The sequence below is a fragment of the Calypte anna genome, chromosome 2 (genome assembly GCF_003957555.1).
Source record: "Calypte anna isolate BGI_N300 chromosome 2, bCalAnn1_v1.p, whole genome shotgun sequence".
In the NCBI taxonomy this organism is placed as follows: Eukaryota; Metazoa; Chordata; class Aves; order Apodiformes; family Trochilidae; genus Calypte; species Calypte anna.
In genome coordinates this window covers 23,266,645-23,288,875 of record NC_044245.1, presented here as the reverse complement: position 1 = coordinate 23,288,875, position 22,231 = coordinate 23,266,645, and the positions used below count along the sequence as shown (strand labels likewise).

Genomic DNA, 22,231 nt, shown 5'->3' with positions numbered 1-22,231 from the left:
CTTCCGCTGCTGTAGGCTTTGCTTTTTAGAGGTTTACAAGGAGAGGCATTATTTAGAAACTGTATGTGTTAACCTAGTGGCACAAGGTTGCTCCAACACCTTCCCTCTGGTTTTTCTCTTCTCGGGGGAGGGGTGGCTGCTATTCTAGTTAAATACACCTCCTGCTTTGCTGTAGCAGCCAGGCTAGTTTAGGAAGAAAACCTTGGGGCTAAACAGGCTAGGAGTGCAGCCAAGGGGGTCAGGAGACGGCTTTAAGGATTAGACTACATAATTAAAAGCTCACTGTGAATATGCTTCCTGGTACCCTGTGCTCAAACATACAAACCCTTTTAGGTAATAATTCTTCTCATTTGTATCTTGAGAGATTTGTAGGTTAAAGTTGCCACACAGGTAGTGAGTCAGGAGTACCAAACAAATCAGATGCTCAGCCTAAAGCACAGATTAATAATCTAGACTATGAAAAACCCTTCCTAAATATGCCCTAGCCAGGGTGACCTGAGGGTGAAGTAGAAATAGATGAGCATGCATGTTTCCTTGGTTTAGGTTTTTGCAATGCCCAGTGGGTGCAGCTGATGTCATTTTGCAGCAACTTTCTAGATTTAAAGTTGGGGATTCATATTTTGAAGAGCTTTGCCATGAGAATGGGGCCAGAAGAGGATTCTGCCAGATAAAACCTGGAACACTGGAGACCCACAGTCAAGTCTATATTTTGCAAGCTCAAAAAACCTAAAAAAAAAAAAAAAAAAAAAAACACCAAAAAAAAAAAACCCCAAAAAATCTTCAGTTACTCCTAATCAGCTAGAGCCAAGACCAGAATGTACACCCTCCATTATCCATATTCTAGGCTAGTGTCTTCCCCATCAGCCCGGAGCATACAGTCATGTGCTCTCCAGCCATCTCCCATATCAGGTTAAAACCAACAGATTCCTACAGACTCCTGCATTTGCTAGAAAAACATATTCTGACATTTCAGTCAATATTCTAACCAAGTCAATATTCTGTTCCAACCTATTCTAACTGCGCAAGCTGCATTGATTTAACTTCCATTGCTTAAAAATAGGTCCTAGCAAGATGCTGATACCAAAAAAAGCCAGAAGCAATGGAAAGGCGGAGAAAATACTGAAGGCACATATTGATTATGTGCAGTGTGGGTGAGCACTTGCCTATCTAATGCTAATGCACAAATAACAGGTTAAGAATCCAAGCACCACATACTCACTGAGAAAAATAACCAAGGTGTAAATCATACTCACATATAAAAGTTGTGAAAAATGCAAATCGTATTTTCTGCCTGATTTTCCACTGGAGTTTTCAGGTTTTTGTTTCAAGAGAAGTTGCAATAAGCCAGAGTTTATTCTCTGATATATTTAAATCACTGACCATTCTACTACTTCAATTAAATCCCAGTGTACTGTAAATAGCTCCATTGTCACTCCTATAACAAAATGGAGACACCAAATAATTAACTTACTAACTAGTGTAGACAGAGATGCAAAGAACTTTGCCCTGTGTAGCTAGCACTGCCTTGTAGCTTTGATTAAGCTCATGTGTTTGACTGAATCAGTGCCTAATCTTTTCAGCTAATTACTGTCTAGTGCCTGCCTGCTTCTAAGTACTTTTCATTCCTTAAAAACCTGTTGTTTACACCATTTCCTTGTTCATTTTTGGAGTGCTAAAACTAAAAGAAAGGCTTTATTCCCTGGGTTAGGTCTAGATCACATATACCAAGAAGAAGAGAGATTCTGCTACACTTTATTCAATATGATGTTACAAGAAAACAACAGTTACAGCGGACAAACCATTACATCTTTCATAATACAGACAAATTACAAGGTGTAACAAATAATGCGACATTTATTTTACTGTACTGCTTACTATGCTGTTCTTCTGAAGTATATATATATATTTAATTACATTAACATTGTTTTCATGTACCAGCTTTCCCCTTTTTATTTGTTAAAAAAAAGAACACCTCTTAGTGCACCATACAAAAATCCACTTGGAAGCTGGCAAGCAGGGATTTTGTATGCAGCACCATTGAAATGTATTCTGGGGGATGGGAATTTTTAGTGCATACTTTACTTTTAGATTTTTTTTTGCTTAAGTGAAAAATGCAAGGCAGTAACATACAGTCACTCCACCTAAATGCTGGTAGGGGAGAGAATATTTTTATGCTCAGTAATGCAACGTAATTCTGTTTCTATAGGGCACCTGCATTTTGCTCCCCAGTCTGTACAGCCTAAATGTTTTATATAACAAAGATTACAATCCCAGTAATATTCACAGATGAATATTTTGCCTATGAGTATACCAGAGCATTGACTACACATCCAATTGTGTGCACTGACACAGAGCACACAGGGGTGTACATCCCCCACCAGCCCACAGGGAACTTATTATCCTACCTTCCTTCCCCAGGAGCTGGAAGAGTGGAATCCCTGCACACACCAACAAGAAAGCAACCCCCCCCCAGTGCTTCTGTCTACTGCAGACAGAATTTTCAGTGTTGCATGTACTGGCAAACTATCTTAAACCATGGTTCTGATTAAAAACAATATTGAGAATTAAAAGGACCCGACTGATCTGGGATACCATACAGTCACGTGGTGTTGGCACTATTGGAGTGTCCTGACTGGTGCAAGTGTGGGCTGGGTGCTGATTAGAGCTGATCTGAACCCAGCAGGAGAGGGGACTAAGCCATCTCCAGCTGGTTGATGTTATTATGAAGTCGGGTTCTGTGAGCTTGAACTTGCAAGGAGTCTCTCTACCGTGCAGATCGTCTCTGCCACCATCTTCCCTTCCTCGTTCTCTTAATAATAGATCTCATACAGAGTTAGAACTTGCCCTCCCACTTTTATCTGCCTACTACACCTCCTTCCCTGTGGCTTGCTCTCCCCTCTCACAGCAAAGTCACATCCTCTCAATATCATCAGGAAGGATCTATTGGGGCTCAGTCAAGCAGTAGGAAAATGAAACTTATGCTGCTGCCAGTTATCAGCTCCAGGTGAGCCCCACAGTTTCTCAAGGACCCTGATCCATAGACTACTGGTCACTTAAGCTGATTTTTTACTTTTGATGGCATGAAACACCACGTTCCTGGCATCCATAGCACTTCTGGAAGGCCAGGCTACTTCTTGTTGTCCTTTTGAAGATTCTGTAGAGACCCAATTTGAGAAGGATAAGAAAAAAAGATGGTAACACTACTGATCTTCGCTGAAGCTGTCTCAAGAGCATTGGTGAGCTTTCAACATTCCACAGCTCTAAGAAGAGCTGTGGGGAAAACCCCACTTCTTTAAGATGCTGGGTTGTCAGGGGGTCCTAACTGATGGCTGTCTACCTGGCCAACCAAGCAGGTAAGGGCTCTGCTGGAAGGAGGAAGAGAGCAATAAGGCTGTACCATCAGTTCCCTGGACAGAGGTGGTTCTACTTTCTCAAAAAAACTTGATTTTTCCCAGCAGATTTGCTGTTCCAGAGGAATAATCTGCAATTTATGCAAACAGCACCAGCTTGCTGAGCCCAGTTACCCTCCATGCTGGGAGAACATCCCCAGGGCCCAGAGCCTTGGCAGGAGAGCAGCAAACCCAAGTCACCACAGGCAATCAGGGCGCCTGGGAAGTAGGTGCATAAGTAAGAGGTCACTCCTTATTTGATCAGTACCTGAGATAACCTCACTACTGCTGAAAATCACGTCACTGTTTGAGGAACCTAGATATTTATGCACTTCTCTTTGGGCAGTTGAGTTTGAAGATTTCTAGACTAGCATTATTTCAGTGGTTGCTTAAAAGTGGAATGGGGCAGAGAAGATAATTTCACATGCACATGTGTGTACACACACATACACAAACATACCTTAAGCAAACACTGCAGATGAGTCACTATGGACAGTAATGTGCTGGGCTTGTGGGAACGGTTGGGGAATTATTCTCTGTATTAAACCTTCAGATGTTTAGTTGAGCAGCATAATTGCTTGTCTCCTAATTTAAGCTGCCAAGTAGATGTGTCTATGAAACTACCCTTATATTCCTAATTGAAATCTTTGTTACATTTTCAAAAATTCTTCAGATTTTTGCAGCAAGTTTTTTTTTTCTAAAAATAGCTAATTTTAATCATCAAACTGCACACGATTTAAGTAGCAAAGATAATGTATAAAAGACTTTTCTTTTACAAAAAAAAGAAACATGAAACCCAAACAAACCACGTCTAAGGCAGTTTCATTGTGTGATAAATTCAGAAGTTCAGCGGTCACTTTTTTCCCCTGATAAACACCAGGGAAAAACTATAATAAGTACTAAATAGGATTGTGATTAAAAGTGAATTTCAGATGGCTTTTAACAGATCCAGAAACAGAGATGTCATTGGGGAAAAGCGTCTTTTAATGGCTGTGCAAATATTGAGAATATTTCCATGGTTCATCTCTTTGAAAGTGTAGACTCATATCCTAGATCATTAAGAGGCCTTTCGTAGCTACTTGTACATTCAAGGATTTGCCTTATTGGGTGTTTTTTTCTTATTAAATGCTGTTGGAGTTTAATAAGATGGCAGTAGCACAAATCCTTTTCCCCTACTTTTAAACACTGAAAAGCTAACCAAAGTGTTACCACACTTGTTAAAAATGTAATTCAATGCATTCAGCGAGCAAAGGATGTCAAATTTATGTGTACAATAATATTGCCTAGTAAGCATTTCTGTCTGAGCAGGACCATAACTCAGCAGTGTTTTTTTCACTGTGCCCTGCCCTCTCTGAATGCCAAGCATTGTACATGCTCAGGGCAGTTTTATTACCCCCCTGAACACAATGTTCTCCCCAGACAAAATGTAGCAGCGGTTTCCTTTTCTAAAATCACAAAACTTTGTTTCTCGCAAAGTTTGCATTTGAATGATTCATTCAGGAAGGCTATCTAAAGACACAGTATCTGGTATTGCCTTCCAGTCAGCTCAGAGTACCTTTGAAAAGGTGCACTTGAAAGGTGCTTTGGTGTGGAACAGCAGTTTGGGATAAGGAAAATTCTCCACTTTGCTTTATACACAGCATAGTAACACAGCTCGATTTAATGGCTCGTTCAGCAAAAGTTTTCTGTACCTCGGTGTCTGCCTTGAATTAAACAGAACTGTTTCATCATCTCTGTTTTCAAGAAAACATTCCAAAAGGTAAATAGGATGAGGAAAAACATAGAGATGTTAGCCAAGACCCATAAAAGAAAGAAATATTCTTAGAGGGAAGAAAAACAAAGAATTTGCTGTAAATCTGTCAGCTGCTTACATCTCATAATTTTTGCTATGTCTTTTTCACAGACCTATTTTGAAAACTGGCATGCTACATAGCCTAAGCAGAGTAACTAAAGTCAGAGTACTGAAGTAAACATGCAATTATTGCCATGTTCTTAAAATGGATATGAACGGTTTGTCTGAGGAGATAATGAAAAAAGAAATAACCCAACAACACTTCAGGAACAGTGGCAAGGTGCTGTAATTGTCAGCTGATCAGACAAGTTAGGCTTGCTCTGGCAGGAATAGTCTTCCCATTGGTTGTAAAATATGCAAAACTCTCAAAGAAAACACACAGTCCTTTGTGCCACTGTTGGCTTTTTTTGTACAGTTGTTACTGAAGAAGTGTGAACACCAAATGTGTTGTCTTAATGTATTTAAGACATTGCTGGTGAAAGCATAAAAATCCTTACAAAGATGCAGCGCTGCAGTGGAAAACCAAACAAAATCAAACACAAAAGACTGAAAGAGTACATGCCATGTATCAGTAAGCAAAAGCTTAATCTTCACATAGTTCTCTGAAATCACAAGGTATCCAAATGCGTGCAAGGTTTTAAATAAATTGCAGGAAAAAAAACAGGGTCTTGCCAGCTTCAATTTTCTTTTGATTGAAATCCACCATAGAGAAAGAAAGGAAACAAGCCGTGGCTCCTTCCTGGTGTTGGCCTCCTCGTTGGTTTTTGTTTCCCTCCTCCAAACTGGTAAATTTAATCCTGTAAGGAAACAATATAAATTATAATAAGCCTCATTAATTGCATGTTGTAATGATTTCTTACTTGGTAAAAAATAGGTTAGTCCAAAGCTGGTTATGAAGACATCAACTCAGAGCAAAGAACAGACTTCTAAAGCACTTTCAGAGCTCTTACCTCAAAACCAGCAGTGTTTTCAGGGTTTTGCCTAAGTGAGATATATCAATCTACATCCATGTATCTCTGCCCCAAGTGCTAATCTTCATCAAGCACCCATACTCTCCATGGAAATTATAGAAAGCCATAAATAGACAGCTGGCTCTTCTAGAGGTGGTCACACCCTGTCAGTGCAAATGAAGGTTGCTCAGTGCTGGGCCAGCATCAGCTTACAAACTCTTTTTTGCCCCCTTTCTCATGAAGTCCCTAGCTGAAATCCCTAGCAATCACCTTCACAGCAACACCTGCAACTATCTTATGAAAAGGTGTCCTCAGGTTTGCTTCCCAAGAGTTGAGAAACTTTGGGCCATGTCATAAACACTTCCACAAACACAGCCTGATCATGGAGCTCCTTGTTGTACATCCTTTACACATATTCACCTTTATTTTTGGTGGTTTTCCATTAGTAGGCAGATAACCAAATCTTCTCCTTTCATATACAGAGAATAAACATTATATCAATAGCTTTGCTTAACACTGCAGTGCTTTTCACACTGCAGTGGATTTGTCTAGGCATAAAGCAGTGATGGGGCCTGCAAGAAGGTACCATGATGTTTTTGAGATTTACACAAAACAGGAAGCAGGCTGAGAATGTGGGAGACATTACCTTAAAACAATGCATTCAACAGCTGCAGGAAAAGCCAGGTGAAGGCTGAATGAATGCTAGACGGACTGGAGCCATTGGCAGGACTTTATAATTAACATACTTAACTCTTAATAAATATTGAAGTAGAATTCTATGCCAAGTAATAAAGTGACACTTTCTGAGAAATTCTGTAGTTTTCTCATGTTAAAAATATATTTCTTTTACAAGGCTTTTCAAGACCAAGGACTGTAACTACAGACCTGCTACCTTTAAAAAATGTACTTGCAGGAAGACAGTCAGAAATGGCTGTACTTAAGAAAAAGAATGCTGAAATATTAATTGAGCATGGAACTGGTTTGTATTAGCATGTCCTAAAACTATTTAAATCAATCTGTATGCATGTGCCAGTGAATCTAGTCTAGCACTCATTTGAAAAGCAGGAGAAAAACAAGGCATGAGTTTTGAACTGCAGCTTCAAGCATAAAATTTGAATTGTGGCTTTCATCAAAACTGCCTGATCTTTATACAACATCTAACTTTCATAATTTCCAGGGTTTGTGTCATGGTTCCTGAGAGCTCTTCTTCTTTTACACTTTAAGCATCAGAATACCTGAATTGGATTAACAAAAGCCTGCTCTTGATGTGTGGCAGCATCTTGAGCCCTCTTGGACCTTGGTCTACTACATATTGGGTTGTTTTATGAATGCCTCTGGAGTTTGTGTGGAATGTCTATTCCACACGAAAGTCCCACTTTCCCCAGGGTCTAGGAGTTTGGCTGAACTGCCAATAATTTTTTTTTTTAAGGAATACATTAGAGCTGTTCTCATACCAGCCTACCAGTTTACCCTTCATAAGCTTTAAAAGGAAAGGAGTTCGGAAAACGCAGAGATTCATAACTGCTGAGTGGTGAAACACTGTTGACATTACTCAAATCTAACATTCCCCTTCCTTCATGAATACTTCTAGGGACAGCCTCTTTGGAGCCCCTCCTTATAAAGAAGCAACTAGACTCCCAAAGCTCCTTCCAATGTTGAGCTTCAATTTTCCCCCCACCTCCATCCACACTGAAGCTGTGGAAGGCAGGCTTGCAGTTTGGAAGCCAGATCTGCCCAGGTTCAAAACAATTTTCCTCACTAAGCTCAAAGTTCCAGAGACTGGCATAAGCAGCAAGGATATCTAGGACAGGTAACAAAATTATCTGGATAGAAAAGCCTCCATGCAGAGGAGGTACCAAATTGCACAGATTTGAGAATAACTGCAATTACACTGCAATTACACAGAATTTTTCCTTTCTATCAGTCAACCTCAGGACAATTTCTAAAGGTGAGCATCACAGTTCTCCTAGGGTTGTGCTACATTTTACCAGTGACAATACTACATTTCCTGGCTTCAAGTTTGGTTATGTAGGCAAAGCTGATGGCTGGGCCTGAGCCTGTGACGTGGGGAATACCTTTCTTCAGAAGCTTAATACTTACAGAACCAAGCCCTAGAACATTGTTCCTTAGAAATGAACAAGCTGACAGCTGTTTAACACAGGGAAAAAAGAAATCCCTTTGCATAGTGACAGCCACTTCCAGCACAAATGCAGACCGTGGGCAGAACACAGAGGACTTGGAAAGGGTGGTAGGGGTTACATAAACATTAATGGGAGATTGTAATGTTCATAAAGAAACCCATTTGGTTTCCTGTTTTGGGTCAGTATAAGGCAGCTGACAGTTTTATGTCCACTGGCTCCAGCTTTGCTGGGTCCTGCTATGCCAGTGCTGCAACAGGGGTAACAAGTTCCCTGGAGAACCCATGGAACTGTACATCAGGCAATGCCACCTCCCACCTTCTGCATAGGCTCAAGATTTAGAGTGGATCAAAAAATAAAGCTGCCAGAAAAGAAGGCAATTTGGTGCCACATTTCCCAGTGGTTCTGGCTGGGAAAAGTTTAGAAAACAATACAACTGGAACCAGGGGGTGGCTGGTGGTCACAGTCTCTCTGAAGCCACGTTAAAACTCATCTCCTGCCTTGTTCCTGCTGCTCAGACCAGCACCCTGATGGCCAGGTTGTTCTGAGACTGAACTCCAAGTTTTGGCTGCCAAGACAATTTCCCTGTGCATCTTTACATGATCTTTGAGAAAGGGAACAAGCCTGGTGGTTAGGAATAGATACACTGGGCATATGTAATGTTTGCATCTCAACCCCTAATTCACTAAATGTTTATTGGCAGTTCAAAGTGGAGTCAACAGGTGAAATCGCTTGGCCTTAGAATGCCCTCTTGGAGTACAAGCCTTCTCCTGGGCAATGGGGGGCAGGGGTCTGCCTCTCCTGAGGCAGAGGAATTAGCTGAACATGGATATGCCACCTCACAGAGGAGCACTGGAATTGCTGGGTTGGGGAATAGGAGACCTTCTCTTTGTTTTTGTTTCGGTTAAGATGAGGCTCATTGTGTCACATCAAATAAACACCTCCCCTAAACCAGAGGAAGAGAAGGGTGTCTCTGTCCACAGCAGAAAATCCGTAATAAAATCAACATGAAATTTTATATTGGCATGAACCAATCTTTTTGTTAAAAAAAGCACTGTTTCTTCAGTGCTGCCATTGAGTTCCCAGACGGCTTAGTATTCCACATTATTCCATATAAGATATACTTTAGAAATATCCTTACTTGGAATTTAATACATTTCCCTGATCATACAAATCAAAGGTTTGCCTGGTCGCTTGGCAGATTGTATTTATGACCACTGGTCACAGCTTTGCTTATAAAAGAGTAAATTGTTAAATGGAATATTTACAACTTGTGATCTCCCAAGAGCAAAAGAAGGTTCTTTCAGATCTCAGGTTTTTTTGTTTCTTTGTTTGTTTAAAGAAAAAAGAAAAACAAAATAATAGAAAAAAATGAAGTGTAACAGATTGACTTAAAAATGAACTTGCATTTTTTTTTACTACAGGTCCAGGTACTTCTGGTTTTCATGACACCTCTACTAAGCCTAATAAAAGTTTACATGCAAGCTAATGATGTGCTTGAAATATCAAGTGACCTAAATCAAGTAACTCAATTCTATGTTTATTACCTAGAGAAATCAAATGCTGCATACATCCTGTTTGTCACGGATCCTGAATGGATAAAATAAGGTGATAAACCATGCTAAGAATGGCAGAGGCCAACTTCAGCATGCAGCAGCTGCTGATGTAAGAGTGGTTCTAGGAAGGGATCCTAAAGCTTGTAATGTAAACATTAATCATGCTCTTAAGACATGAGGCAGACAAGGGTGACCAAATCCCAAATATTTTGTTTTATTTTAATTAGTAAAAGAACATCCATTCCTTTAAAAATGCAAATCACCGATTCACTAAGTGTTTCTTTTGGCAGCACCAGCATCCTTCTCTCCCTGCTTTTAATTTGTGTATAAATTACATAGGGTGGGGCTGTGCTCCTGCAGGGTCCTTAGCATGCAGAGCACACTCAGGAGTGCAGGTTTATTTATGCTGAGGTTGATTTAGCACTATTGTAAGAGTATTAATTCTACAATGCTAGATTTAAATTAAAAATGTGAGTTGACAGCTGGAGATACTGTATTCCCTGTCAGCTGAAACACGGGGGTATTTAGGATCATCAACAATATATTCTTTCTGCTTCTCCCTCTATCATACTTGCAGACACCACAGCTACTCTACTCTCCTTTAAAAAAGTAGATTATTAAGAGGTGATTTTTTCCCCCACACCTTTGTAAGAGAAATCATTTAAAAAAAGAAAGCCAAACTTTATCAATACTATTTGCACTCAGCTAATATCTATCCGCAAGTCGTTGCCATAAATATTAATTAATTGGATCACCAATACCCATAATGCAACTTTACTTTGACCTACATGCCCTATGAACTAGATATTTTTTGGATTCAATTTTCTTAAAACCAACTGTCAGCATCATGTGATGGGGGAGATGAAAAATGAAAATGAGCGTTCCCGCTGTGCAGGTGAGTGACCTGTGGGAGACAGCTCTGCCTGCTAGGATTTCTACACGTACCATCAGACACAGACCAATTGATTAGATCATCTTATACCCGCCACCAACTATGCTCAAGAGACTAATTAGGGAGAGTACTGCCTGTGCAGGCACCCCATTGACACCTAATTTGCTCAGCCAAAGCCTTTGGGGAGAATGTATTATCTCTGCAGCTGCACTTCATGCATTTCTGATTTGAGGCATAAGCAAGGAGTACTTCTTCACTCTTTTGAGCTAACGGAGTATATAAGCCCTTAAGTGCTAAATACAAGCAGACAAATTAAATCTTGCCAGCCTCTCATAAATTCTTTTTCCCTTTCAAATATATATCTACACAGATGCATACATGTCTTATTTTATATCTGAGTCTATATGTGCACAAACAAACACACGAGTAATGTGCACATATGAGCCTGAATGTGTGTGGAAAACGGGTACGTAAAGAAATTTCTATAAAAATATGCCTTAGAATACAGAATTGCCACACTGTGTAGAGTCCTTTCTTTGGCACAAAAGTTTTACTTCTGTGAGATTTAAAAGAAATGCAATTCTTCTAATATATGGAAAAAAAAAAGAAAGATCTGCAGTATCGTTAGCTCAGGCTCTGAATCACCCCACGGACAAGGCTCAGTAGACTCTCTGCCTCTAAAGTTGCTCTGTGTATCTTCAGAGGTGTTAGTTCAAAGACTATTTCAGTATACAGCCCAGCTTTGTTGAAAGCTTTTCTTCGATGGACTATACCTGGTTTGTGGTTTCACAAGGAATACTGTTCACTAAGGCTAAATATAAGATTACTAAAATTGCTTTCTGCTGGGCTTTAGTTTTATCTAGTTATCCATGCTCCAAAATACACAGGAGAGGCAAGACTTAAGGCTGTCATTAAAAATTTATTTGAAAAAAAAAAACCAACCTAACACTAAAAAAAACTATGATTTTTTTAAAAAACTGAGAAAGGTTTGAAGAAAATATTTTCTGCTACAGGCTGGCATGTGATTCCTGAACTCAAATACACAGGATTTGCATCACTTCTAAAATAACACTGAAAAACATATTTTCCTTGCGGTGTGTCTATAAAGCAAATTTCAGGAGTAGAATAAAGCTAAATTATTACAATTTCATTCCAACTTATGTCAAAGCCTGTGTTTACACGATCAGTTTCTACTGTCAACTCAGGAGCCTTCATTGCTGTAATTAAAAAATTAAGGAAGCCTTAGCAAAATACACGCAAATTACCCATGTGGCCAAAACATTAGATGTAAACTCCTTTGCCAAGTACACTATGAATGCGACTTCCAATCTTTTCACTGGGATGGGGCTTAACTTCATAAAGAGAGAACATTCTTACCTGGGCCACATCTTTTCCAATTCACTTTACATTTCTTTAGTACTATTTAATCTCATTTAATGTTTAAATGACACCTCTGGATTATGTTGACACCTGTTGGCTGTTATTTTCACAGACACAGCACTGTGAGGGATACTTACAGTGTACTAATAACTACTATCAGTTATGTAAAGTGAACCACACTTGACAACTAAGTAACAAAGGCTTTACTGATTAATTTTTCTTGTTCTTTTACCCTGTGTCTTAGTTACTGCTGTGGTATTCTTACTCACTGGATCTTGGAGGCTCTGTAGTCAGTGATGAAAATTGCCGTGTATTCTTCTCCACAGTTCTAACCTATGAATCATAATATAGATTGCCTATGGACACATTCCTGGTTTAAGAATTCCTCTTCCCCCCAACAATTTTTCACAGATGGGCTTTGCCTCTGAGCAGAGCACTGCAACTCCAAATAAAGGGATTTGCCTTTGGGGGTGAGTGTGAAGGGATGACCCTAAAAGAAAAGAGTGCTAGACAAAGGCTGTAAACTATCCAGAAAATAAAAGTTACAATAGTAAGACAATTATAAACTAAAATATTTTATGAGTATCCATGAAATAAGTGACATAACCTTTTAAAGGGGAGAGTTCTATGGCACAATGGATAAGGGACTGGAAAGTAGAAGCCAAGGTTTCAGCTTTACTACTGAATGTGACTGTAGGCAGGGCACTTTCTCCTTTTGTAACTCATGTTTTGTAACAGGGGTTCTGTTTTATCTCCTAGCTTCTGGGTTTAGAGTGCCTCCCAAAATGAGTACCCCATTTTAGCTGGAGCTGCCAATAGTTCCAATTACATAAATACAGTTAAATTTAACAAAAATGCAATATTAGAACGGCTGCAAACTTTCTCAGTTGTTAAAATCCGTACTTGGAATATAAGTTTTCCAAATTTTGACTTTATATTAAAAAAAAAAAAGTCCAAAATGAAAGTCCTACATCACCTTGTGCATCCAACAGCCCAGAGACTGATACCGAGGAGCAAAATTGCACACCAGTTGCTAAACAGCATATATGCATATTAGTAATTGTGAGCCTACTGTGCATACTCTGCACACAGGGCTCTTCAAAATATCCTAATTCTTTCATAGTATGTCTTGTTAGGAAAAAAAGGATCCTCCTTGCCTGATCTTCCCTGCAATATATTTTATTCACAATATTAACTTCCAAAGATATTTGGTAACATGATTGGTTTCCCAGTTGATTTGTAGGTATACCTTTAACTTTTAAGTGGCCATAGTAACTTCCAAATTAGTTTTCTCCAAGTCGTTCAACAAAAATTCATTCCTACCCTAGCTGCCCACAGCTGAAGTTTTTTCTTTGAGTTGAGAACAAAGTCCACAAAGCCTTTTATAATTACCATTTGAATAAGGCTTCACACAAAAAAATGGCCAGGACTGAATCTACTACATGTCTTCTAGTTTTCAAAAATAAAGCACAGCCCTCTGTGAGTGAGCTCCGGGAAAACTAATACTTCAGACGAAGATACTACAAAAATTAGAATGCTTTTTAGCTCAGTATAGTTTGCAAGCAAAGCCATGGAAACTTTATTGAAAACAAAAAAGCAAGCTCAGGATTTTGGTATACATCAAGACCAGAAAAATATTAGTGCTACTGGTTTGCAAGAACATACTTCTCAAACCTGACAAACAGCCAAATCCTTACAACTTCTCACACCCTTCTGGGTTGTTTTTCCTTTTCCAAGAGTTGCAGGATTCAGTATGTTATTTGTATTTTTAATGGCATAATTTTTCACTCATTATTTTATCCATAGAAAAACTGTTGGATTTAACTCAAAGAATTTCTAGATTCTAACATGCAAGAAATCCAAACAAACCCCTCTCTCATTTTTTTTTCCTTTATTTTTTTCCTGATTAATGTGATGTGTCTAAATAGCTGTTACTCACCCTGAAAACTTGCAAAAAAGGCTGCCAAAGAGGAATGGGCTGAATGTGAACTAGAGAAATGCTGCCCCCCTGGATCAATAATGAGAGAACCTAAACCTGCCAGTGTTTGATACAATGGGATCCTTATCTCAGATGTAGCACCAGCTCTCCTCCGAAACAGATAAGTAAATGTTATGCCTGAGCAAAATTTATATGTAGCTTAATTAAAACATCAGAAAGAAGAAGAACAACAACAACAACAAAGAGCTTATCAGTTATGGATGCATAGAACTGAGAAAAGAAAATACCTGTTGGAAGATGATATACGGCCAGTAATGCTCTGGTTAACTGGTTTATTGCAAGTTTGAACCCCTCTGTGGTGAAAAGGAGCACCAGGAAGAGCTGGTCAGAGATTTCCTCACTGCGCTCTTGTTAAACCAAAAAGCCAAAGGACTGAGGTTCAACCACTGGCAAGTGAGTGCAAGTTAAGTGAGCTGTGGTACCCTTACACCATGTCTCATCTTTGTAGCAGAGACAGATTGAGACTTCTGTTGCCTGTAAACTCCTTATTCCTGCCCTGCAACTTGTGCCCCTGTCACTTGCCCTGAGAAGACTCCCTGCACACTAGATCACTGATACTAAAGTATCAGAAGTGGGATTATTTATAACATAGATCTTCCCAGAGATCTAGCTTACACCAAACCTATAAATAGCTGCACCAGAACAACTAACAGGACTGGAAACTGGAGGGGGAGCCAAGAAGGAACTGCCTGGATAAGCTTGGCAGAAATTTATCATTCTGGTTTTGCCTGCAAAGATAAAATCGTGGCTTTACCTCCTCATTTTTCATCAACAGCAGTTCCCCAGTGCATTTCTCATAACAAAGCTTCACTTTCCAAAGTCTGAAGCCACTTCCCAACACACAAATGGGTAATTATTTTCAGGTATCCAGAAACACAGTGGAATCTGCCTCGGCTAGCCACATAGGGGAGCAGACAGAAGTTGTCACATAGTGACCTACTAATTAAAAAGGAAGAAAACCATACTCAGAAAATCTGGGAATACCCATAAGATTGCCTAATAAGGATAATCTCCTGTACATGTTTCAAGGGAGCAGCAAACAAGAGATGGCTGAGAGCCCATGCCTTAAAGTTCCTTGGATTTTTTGAGGTTGTTTTTCATTTTTTAGCAATAAAAATATGTTGGCTTGCCAATATATCAAGGAGATATTTAACGGTTGGTGAAGCTTCAAGTCATATTTAACAAGAGACTTAAAAAAAGGACAGAAAAGCTTTGGATTCATTATGAGATGTGAGAGGCTTCATACCTGCCAGATGGCTCATTAGCATTCACCTTCTCCTGAAAATTAAGCACCACCTCATGCACAGATTAAAGTATACACAGGTATTTAAAAATAGGAAATTTTGTATACCTGTGATTGCTAGTATTAGGAAAGTTACTTCTTGAAAGATAAGTGAAATTTAATGCTTCTAGAGTAATCAGCACAAAATAGGTATGAGACAGACTTGAGATGGGTGTGGACTATTTACCAATCAGCTTACAGAAACAAAGGTACCTCTGCAAGGGATCATACTACAAACTACTTTAGTTCCTACAGAAAAACGCTAAACATTATGAAAACAAAGTGTGAATGTTTCATTCTACAAAATCATGGTAGTAGCCTGGGAGTACCTGCAGACAGTTGGGTTTTAAGTTTTACTTGTTAATTCTTCTTCAGAGAAGAGAAAATGAATGCTTCAATGGAGAAGGAAGGAGAAGAAGGAATGAGTAAGCTAAGAAAAAAATAAAACCAAAATAATTTCTCACCTGTATTTTTAATTTTGCTACTGTTTTCCTAGAGGTTTTTTGTTTGTTGTTTTGTTTGTTTGTTTGTTTCTAAAAAGAGAGCACCTTTCAATCCAGCAAGGAAGTCTCAATTAATCTGGAATGTGGAGTTACAGATGCCTTTGTTCTAAGCTTGACAGAACAGATATCATTGCAGTCACATTCTGGATAGCAAAGATCCTTCTAGCTAAGCACCATCTGGTTATGCATTCTATTTGCTGCTGTGGCTTTTCAGAGACTGAGCATCATGCCAAAGTGGTCGTGTCAATTAAAATACATTTTTTAGAACAGCACTGCAAGCTTTAAGCACGCATAAAATTAGACAGAATGCAGACCTCACATGCTGAATCAGAAGGATCTTTCCCACAGTTAAAGTATATTAAATTAATGGCAATTTTAAGTAATAGAGGTATTTAAATTTTGGAATATATTTCCAAATATCATCATGTCTAAAGCTCTTAGGCTCTGTGTCCACCCACACCATGAATGTCATTCAATGACATTCAGTGACAGAGAAGATCAGGAAACCTTTCAAGTAGACCTTTTCAAGCCTGATTTTTTTTTCCAGCCCAACAGTTCTGAAGACTTGAATGGGGAAGGGGGAAAAAAAGTCACAGTTTAGGAAATGCAGCGGTGTCTATAGGGAATATTGCTTTCCTTCATGCTTATTCCCTATAGGCTTTACTGATACTTACTGAATACTGGTATGCAGTTTTTTCACCTATACAGCTCCTACTTGAGATTCTTGCTGAAAATCTGTGACATTAGAAACAGTTGAATACTAGAATATTGGCAGATTCAGGCCAGATGTGTTTTTTCCCTGCCAGTTCCATTTTTACAAACAAACCCAATGGAACACTGAAACAAATATTTCCACAGTGCAGTCTCTGTGGCATTAAATGGAAAAAAATGCTCCAGCACTGGCACATCTACAGAGCATCACCACAGCAATGAGGATATCCTATCTAGTATATATAGAGATCACAGAACAGCTCCAAGATTTTATTTCTCAGAGTTCCCACTCTGTGGTAAGAACCTTTTCCACATGTATGACTAAAATGTTAAAATATTTGGAAAATCCAGCATGAGATTCTTCCCATGGACATAACTTTTTCAAATCATGCAGCATCCACATGCTTTGAAAATGTGGCCTCCTTCAGATATTACAGAAGCTTCCTCTCCACTCCTAATTGGTTTTTTGACTTATATGTGTTTAAAAAGTGACCTCACACAATTGAGAGGCTTCATATCTGAGGCAAAAATAATAGATGTCAAATCAAGTGCAACATACTGAGCATTTTGTGGTACACAAAGACAGGGATCATGGTAAGATGCAGTACTAAAGGCTTTTCTTTCAGTACCATAAGCATCAGTTTTCTTGTAACTGCAGGAAATACTTAATCTTTTTTAAAAATCCATTATAAATATAAGGTTTGCATAGCTCATTTAAATAGTTTAAATGACACAGGGTTAAGAACAGGAAAGCCTTTCACCAAAGGTGGTTAGTCTTTTTCAAAGATTTCATATTATTTGAAGCTTACTTTCACTGCATTCTTTTACCTTGGCTGCTTCCCAAGTGAGTATAAGTTAATTAAATGGGATTTTGACCCTTTAACCTTCCCTATAAACTTCATCTTTACCTAACTCTATTTAAATAAATCAGATAAAAAAACAATCATGTAGCAGAATATGTATTTTTACAGCTGAGGAAAAAACAAACGTGTATTAAGCTTATTTTTAAGTACTTAGTAGTCAAAGCAACAGCCAAGACTCATGGATGATTTTAATTAAAATAAATCTGGGTGGGCACATAATTTATGATGGCTTTTCTCAAACTGAAACTTCTTTAGCATTACTGAACAGCACTGTACTACATTAAGTCTTCACTTGTTCATGGTGACTGAAGTTCAATCCACCTGATTAGATTGAATTAATTTTATGAATCACGTAAAATATGTAGCAGTCTCTATGAAAAATCCCAAAGATATGAGGCCGAAAACTGTTACAGGAAAGGAGAGAAAGAAGGAGCAGAACAGATGGACAGATAATCCCAATAGAGAACAATACCCAGCATTTCTATGACAGGCATGTTCTGTGTCTAATTACTAAAAGAAGGTGAAATGGACACATCAGCAGAACACAGCATTGCTCTCTACAAACAGAAAATGTGACTGTCTGTGTGTCATTAGCCCTTTTCAGCTTAAAATACAGGCTTTTCAATATAAACACTACCTGCTCTATCAGATACCCTTCCAAAAACCAACACTGTCTTTCAACTTCAACCAGCCAAAAAACACAATTTATGCATTAAGGACAATAAGTTCCACATGAAGAAATGAGTAACTAGCTCACTTACAAAGAATGAAAAAAGAATTAAGCTGCCCCTTTGTGCCTAAGTGAGGTGTTCAGGGCTCTGCGTAGGCAGTGACAAAAATGCTGGAGCACTGGAGCTTGTGCCCTGATCACATCTCTAACCTCCAGCAGGGACTTCATTAACTGAGTTCATCACAGAATGAAATCCTTCAAAAATGTAGGCCTCTGGTTTGATATATTAATGCTATCTAACCAGCTTACTGGTGAGTTATGTTCTGATTTTGCAGCCATTTGGTGACAAATATAAACATATTCAAGAGCATTAGATTTTGATCACTGTTTGGGACATATTTGCCCATTTTCTGACATGTCTCCTAACTGGTCATCATTGAGCTAACAGCAGGAAAATGCCAACAACATGTATGTCATGCAAAAGAAACCCTCCAAAGCAGTGTGAGCAGAGGGATGGGTACAGGCAGAGAGCTGCACACCAGCTCCTGTCTTCTGATGTGCAACTGATTTCCTCATTACAAGTGCCTACAGTTTTTAATGGCATCATGCATCATGTTTTGCTCACCTTTGTTAAACTATGTTAGACCATGGTTGTTACCACACACACAGGCTGTGACAACATGAATTAGCATGAATAAACTCTTCTGTTTTTCAGGTTCCATGGAAGTGAATCATATATTCTCACCAGCAAGGTTTCTTTGTCCTCCTTCACTATCCTTCAAACAAAGGTTTCTAAAGTATCATCTAGCAGTAGAGCATGCTCAAAGTAAAATTAAAATTAAAAAAGTGATTGAAAAGGCACTGAAAATCCTGGAAATTGTAATAAAGAATTTAAAGGCATGTCAACAGCCTGTAACTCTCATTCCTCAGAACATTTTTATCCCTACAAGCAATAACCAACAATAACGTTACTGTAAACTCAGAGAGATACCTACTTTGTGCTTTGAAAGGGCTTTGCATAGAGTTATTTTAATTATTTTCCATATATAGTAAGTGGAGGATGAAAAAGAGATTTCTGAAATAAGAAATGTTATTGTTAACTCACTAATCACAGCTGAGGGACTTAGGGGCAGTCTGGTTTCTGAAATATCTTTGAGCTTATTTTACAGAATTGACTAAGTTGGTGGTATCCCTGTCACATGGATTTCAATGCAAGGCACCAAAACTTCCTTTATGCAGAAGTACAATAGACAACACTGGATGCTGAAACCCTATCCCGGAAAATTTTAGAACACTAGTATTTGAAATAGGGGATTTTTAATAATTTAAAGAAGTTACTTTTTCATTTGTAAATTCCTGTTTATGAGGTGGTTATGTTTAAAGTTGAGGTGTAACATACATGCTACGTTATTTATTTTTCAAACACAAAATACATATCCCTGCTGTTCTGAGAAACTACTGAGCCTCAAGAGTCAAAGCAAGGGTTTGACTTCTCTCCTTTGATTCTGGGGGCCCCACAGATGAGGAGGTTATGTGCTTCCCTATTTTGCTTTATTGACATTTAATACACTTATGGCTTGGGACCAAGAGAGTAGCTGGGGGAAAACAGGGTATTGATATGTAGGCAGACCACTGAGGGGACCTTGGAAAAAAGCTGAGACAACAGCCAAGGAGTCCAGTGTGACAAAGCAGTCCAGGAGGGCAGTCTGCAGCTGAAGCCAGGCAACCACACAGCTACAAACGACGAGGTTTCACAGCAGAAGCTGCTATAATATGGAAATAGATTCTTACCCTCCAGGCCCATATGTCATCACACCAAGCTAAGCTGAAGCTGCCAGCTAAAATGGGCAATTTCACATGAACTTGGCAGGGTGACTGCCAACACAAAGCTTGTTTTCCACTGGTGCCACCCACTCTGCTAATCCAATTCTGGCTCCTGGTTTGCTTTTAAATAATAATGAACGCAGCAGATGGGAGGGGAAAATGTTCCTGGCAGTTAAGCTAGTATGCGAGTGAGGCTCTTTGCTTTTCACATATCTTGTGCAAACTAGCTCTAAATGCAATGTCAAGTGATTAAAAGTGGTTAAACAAGAAAGCCAGGATTTGCCATGTTCTCAGTTATTCAATCTTTGACCAGGACAGGCAGGCAAACAATGCAGATAGAAGGATAACATTGAAAGAACCAACTTTCATAACATTTAACTTTGATAAAGAGAGGGATAGACTCCTCTTTTCATATTTGCAAACGCCAGTTTTGTGTTTTTTGGGGGGAGGGACATAAGAGATAACAAAAAAGCACAAGAGCAATACTAAAAATACCCTTTGAATCAAATACCCAATAATCAGGACAGGCACTATTAAGCACAATCCCATGCTTTACTCCATTTTAACATGGAGAAGAGAAACAAGCTGAAGCACCAGGTTTCGGAATAGGGATGTGACTGTGAAGAAAAGGGGCTGAAGGAGACACAGAGAAGCAGAGGGCAGACAACAAAGAGCATGCAGCCAGGAGGCTACATGTCTTTTCAGCAGCAGCAGGAGGACCTATTATTCCTGGGTCACACAACATTATCTCCTATCCAACAAACAGCAGGTAAGCTTGTTTGCACAGTGCACTGTGTTTTCTCCTGTGTCAGCCTGACACAGGATAATCACCTCCTACTGCTACCTACTGGCCTCACACTGTGGGTTGAAAGGTATGAATCCTACTGACAACACATTTCGATGAAGGTGAAAGAAGGCATCAGTGTGATTCCATACACAGAAACTTCTTTCTTTCACTTCCTCAGTTTCTGAAAATTTAGGAAATTACAGCTCTTGAAAGGAGTTAAAAATTCTTGTTCAGTACTGCATCTATTTCCATCTGCATCTGTAGTTGTCTTTAACACGTGATCATTTTCTTGGTCCACATGATACCCTTACCATATTCACTGCTCAAACTATAAACTGTCTTTGTAAGACAGAGAGTTTTAGTAAAAATAAGACCCTTGATTTCTTTATTGTGGAATTTGGATGGTCTCAAGTTAGCTGAGCAGAAGAGAAAAAGTAAGAAAGTTTCAGTAGCCTAGAAAATTGCATTTTAATCCTGCTTCTGCCATAGCTCCTACATTATGCTAGAGAAGTAATATTTTTTTTTTTTTTTTTTTTTTTTAGTAGAAATTCACTTGGAAACTCCCATTTTCTGCATACCCCAAGATGGTTCCTGGCTTGGGCTGCTGATACGCTGAGAATTCACTGCTCCAAGTGAGGTCAATGCAAAATGAAATCCAATCTGAACATATTAAGCACTAAAAGATGCTCGGAGCTCTGAGAAATCAGGCAGGAAAAATTGATTTATTTTTAACAATTGCCATTTTAATACCTGAGCCTCAGATCCTAGTGTGTAAAATGGATATCTCTGTACTATTTCAACTCATGGAGATACTGTGCAGGTGGCTTCTCAATGCTGACAAAGAACTGAGATACAATCCATCACAAAAACCTCTCTGGAAATTGATGATTCTGTATCTGGTGCAGGCTATGGATGCTGTAGCCATAATGAATAAAATCAAACACAGAATGATGAAGATGAAAAGAAACATTAGCTATCCATCTGTGTTCACTATCCATTATCCTGTAAGAAAGGAATTTGAAGTCTCAAAGAAAAAATAGTATATGGTTCTGCAAATTAAGTCTTTAGATGAATGCATAAACCACAGTTGGAGGAAACAAAATTTAAAAGATTACTTTTTTATTTCCTAACAACTGTTTGAATTTGCCACTTTAATAAAGTTCTTGAAGCAGACTTGAGGAGAAGACAGTGTTGCTAAGAACTAATGGTACCTCTTCCCAGTTAGTCACAAACAGGATGAAGAGATGTGTGATAGGAAACATGAGCCTGGCTCACATTTACAATCAGCCTCTACCTTTTTCAACTGAAATATTTTGTCTGGTTTGATGTTGCAAGATCACAGGAACATAATTTGAGACAGCAACCTTTGATAATACAGGGTAACAGATATTCCATTGTGTAAATTTTATGAACTCTGTTTTCCCATCTGAGGTAGGTATTTTAGCATATGCTTTCTAAAAACTGAAAGAATTTCATATAGGCATCTGTACTGGCC

At 38.8% G+C, this 22,231-nt stretch overlaps 1 protein-coding gene across 1 annotated transcript in view; it reads right to left on the bottom strand.

The window, feature by feature from the left end:
• Positions 1-1,735: 1,735 nt before the first annotated feature.
• Positions 1,736-22,231, bottom strand: part of CDK14 (cyclin dependent kinase 14) — a 311,039-nt gene continuing 290,543 nt past the window's right edge. The window contains exon 15 of the mRNA XM_008494133.2: positions 1,736-5,978. The gene's annotated coding sequence lies outside the window, so the exon portion shown is untranslated. The remainder of the gene's footprint in view (positions 5,979-22,231) is intronic.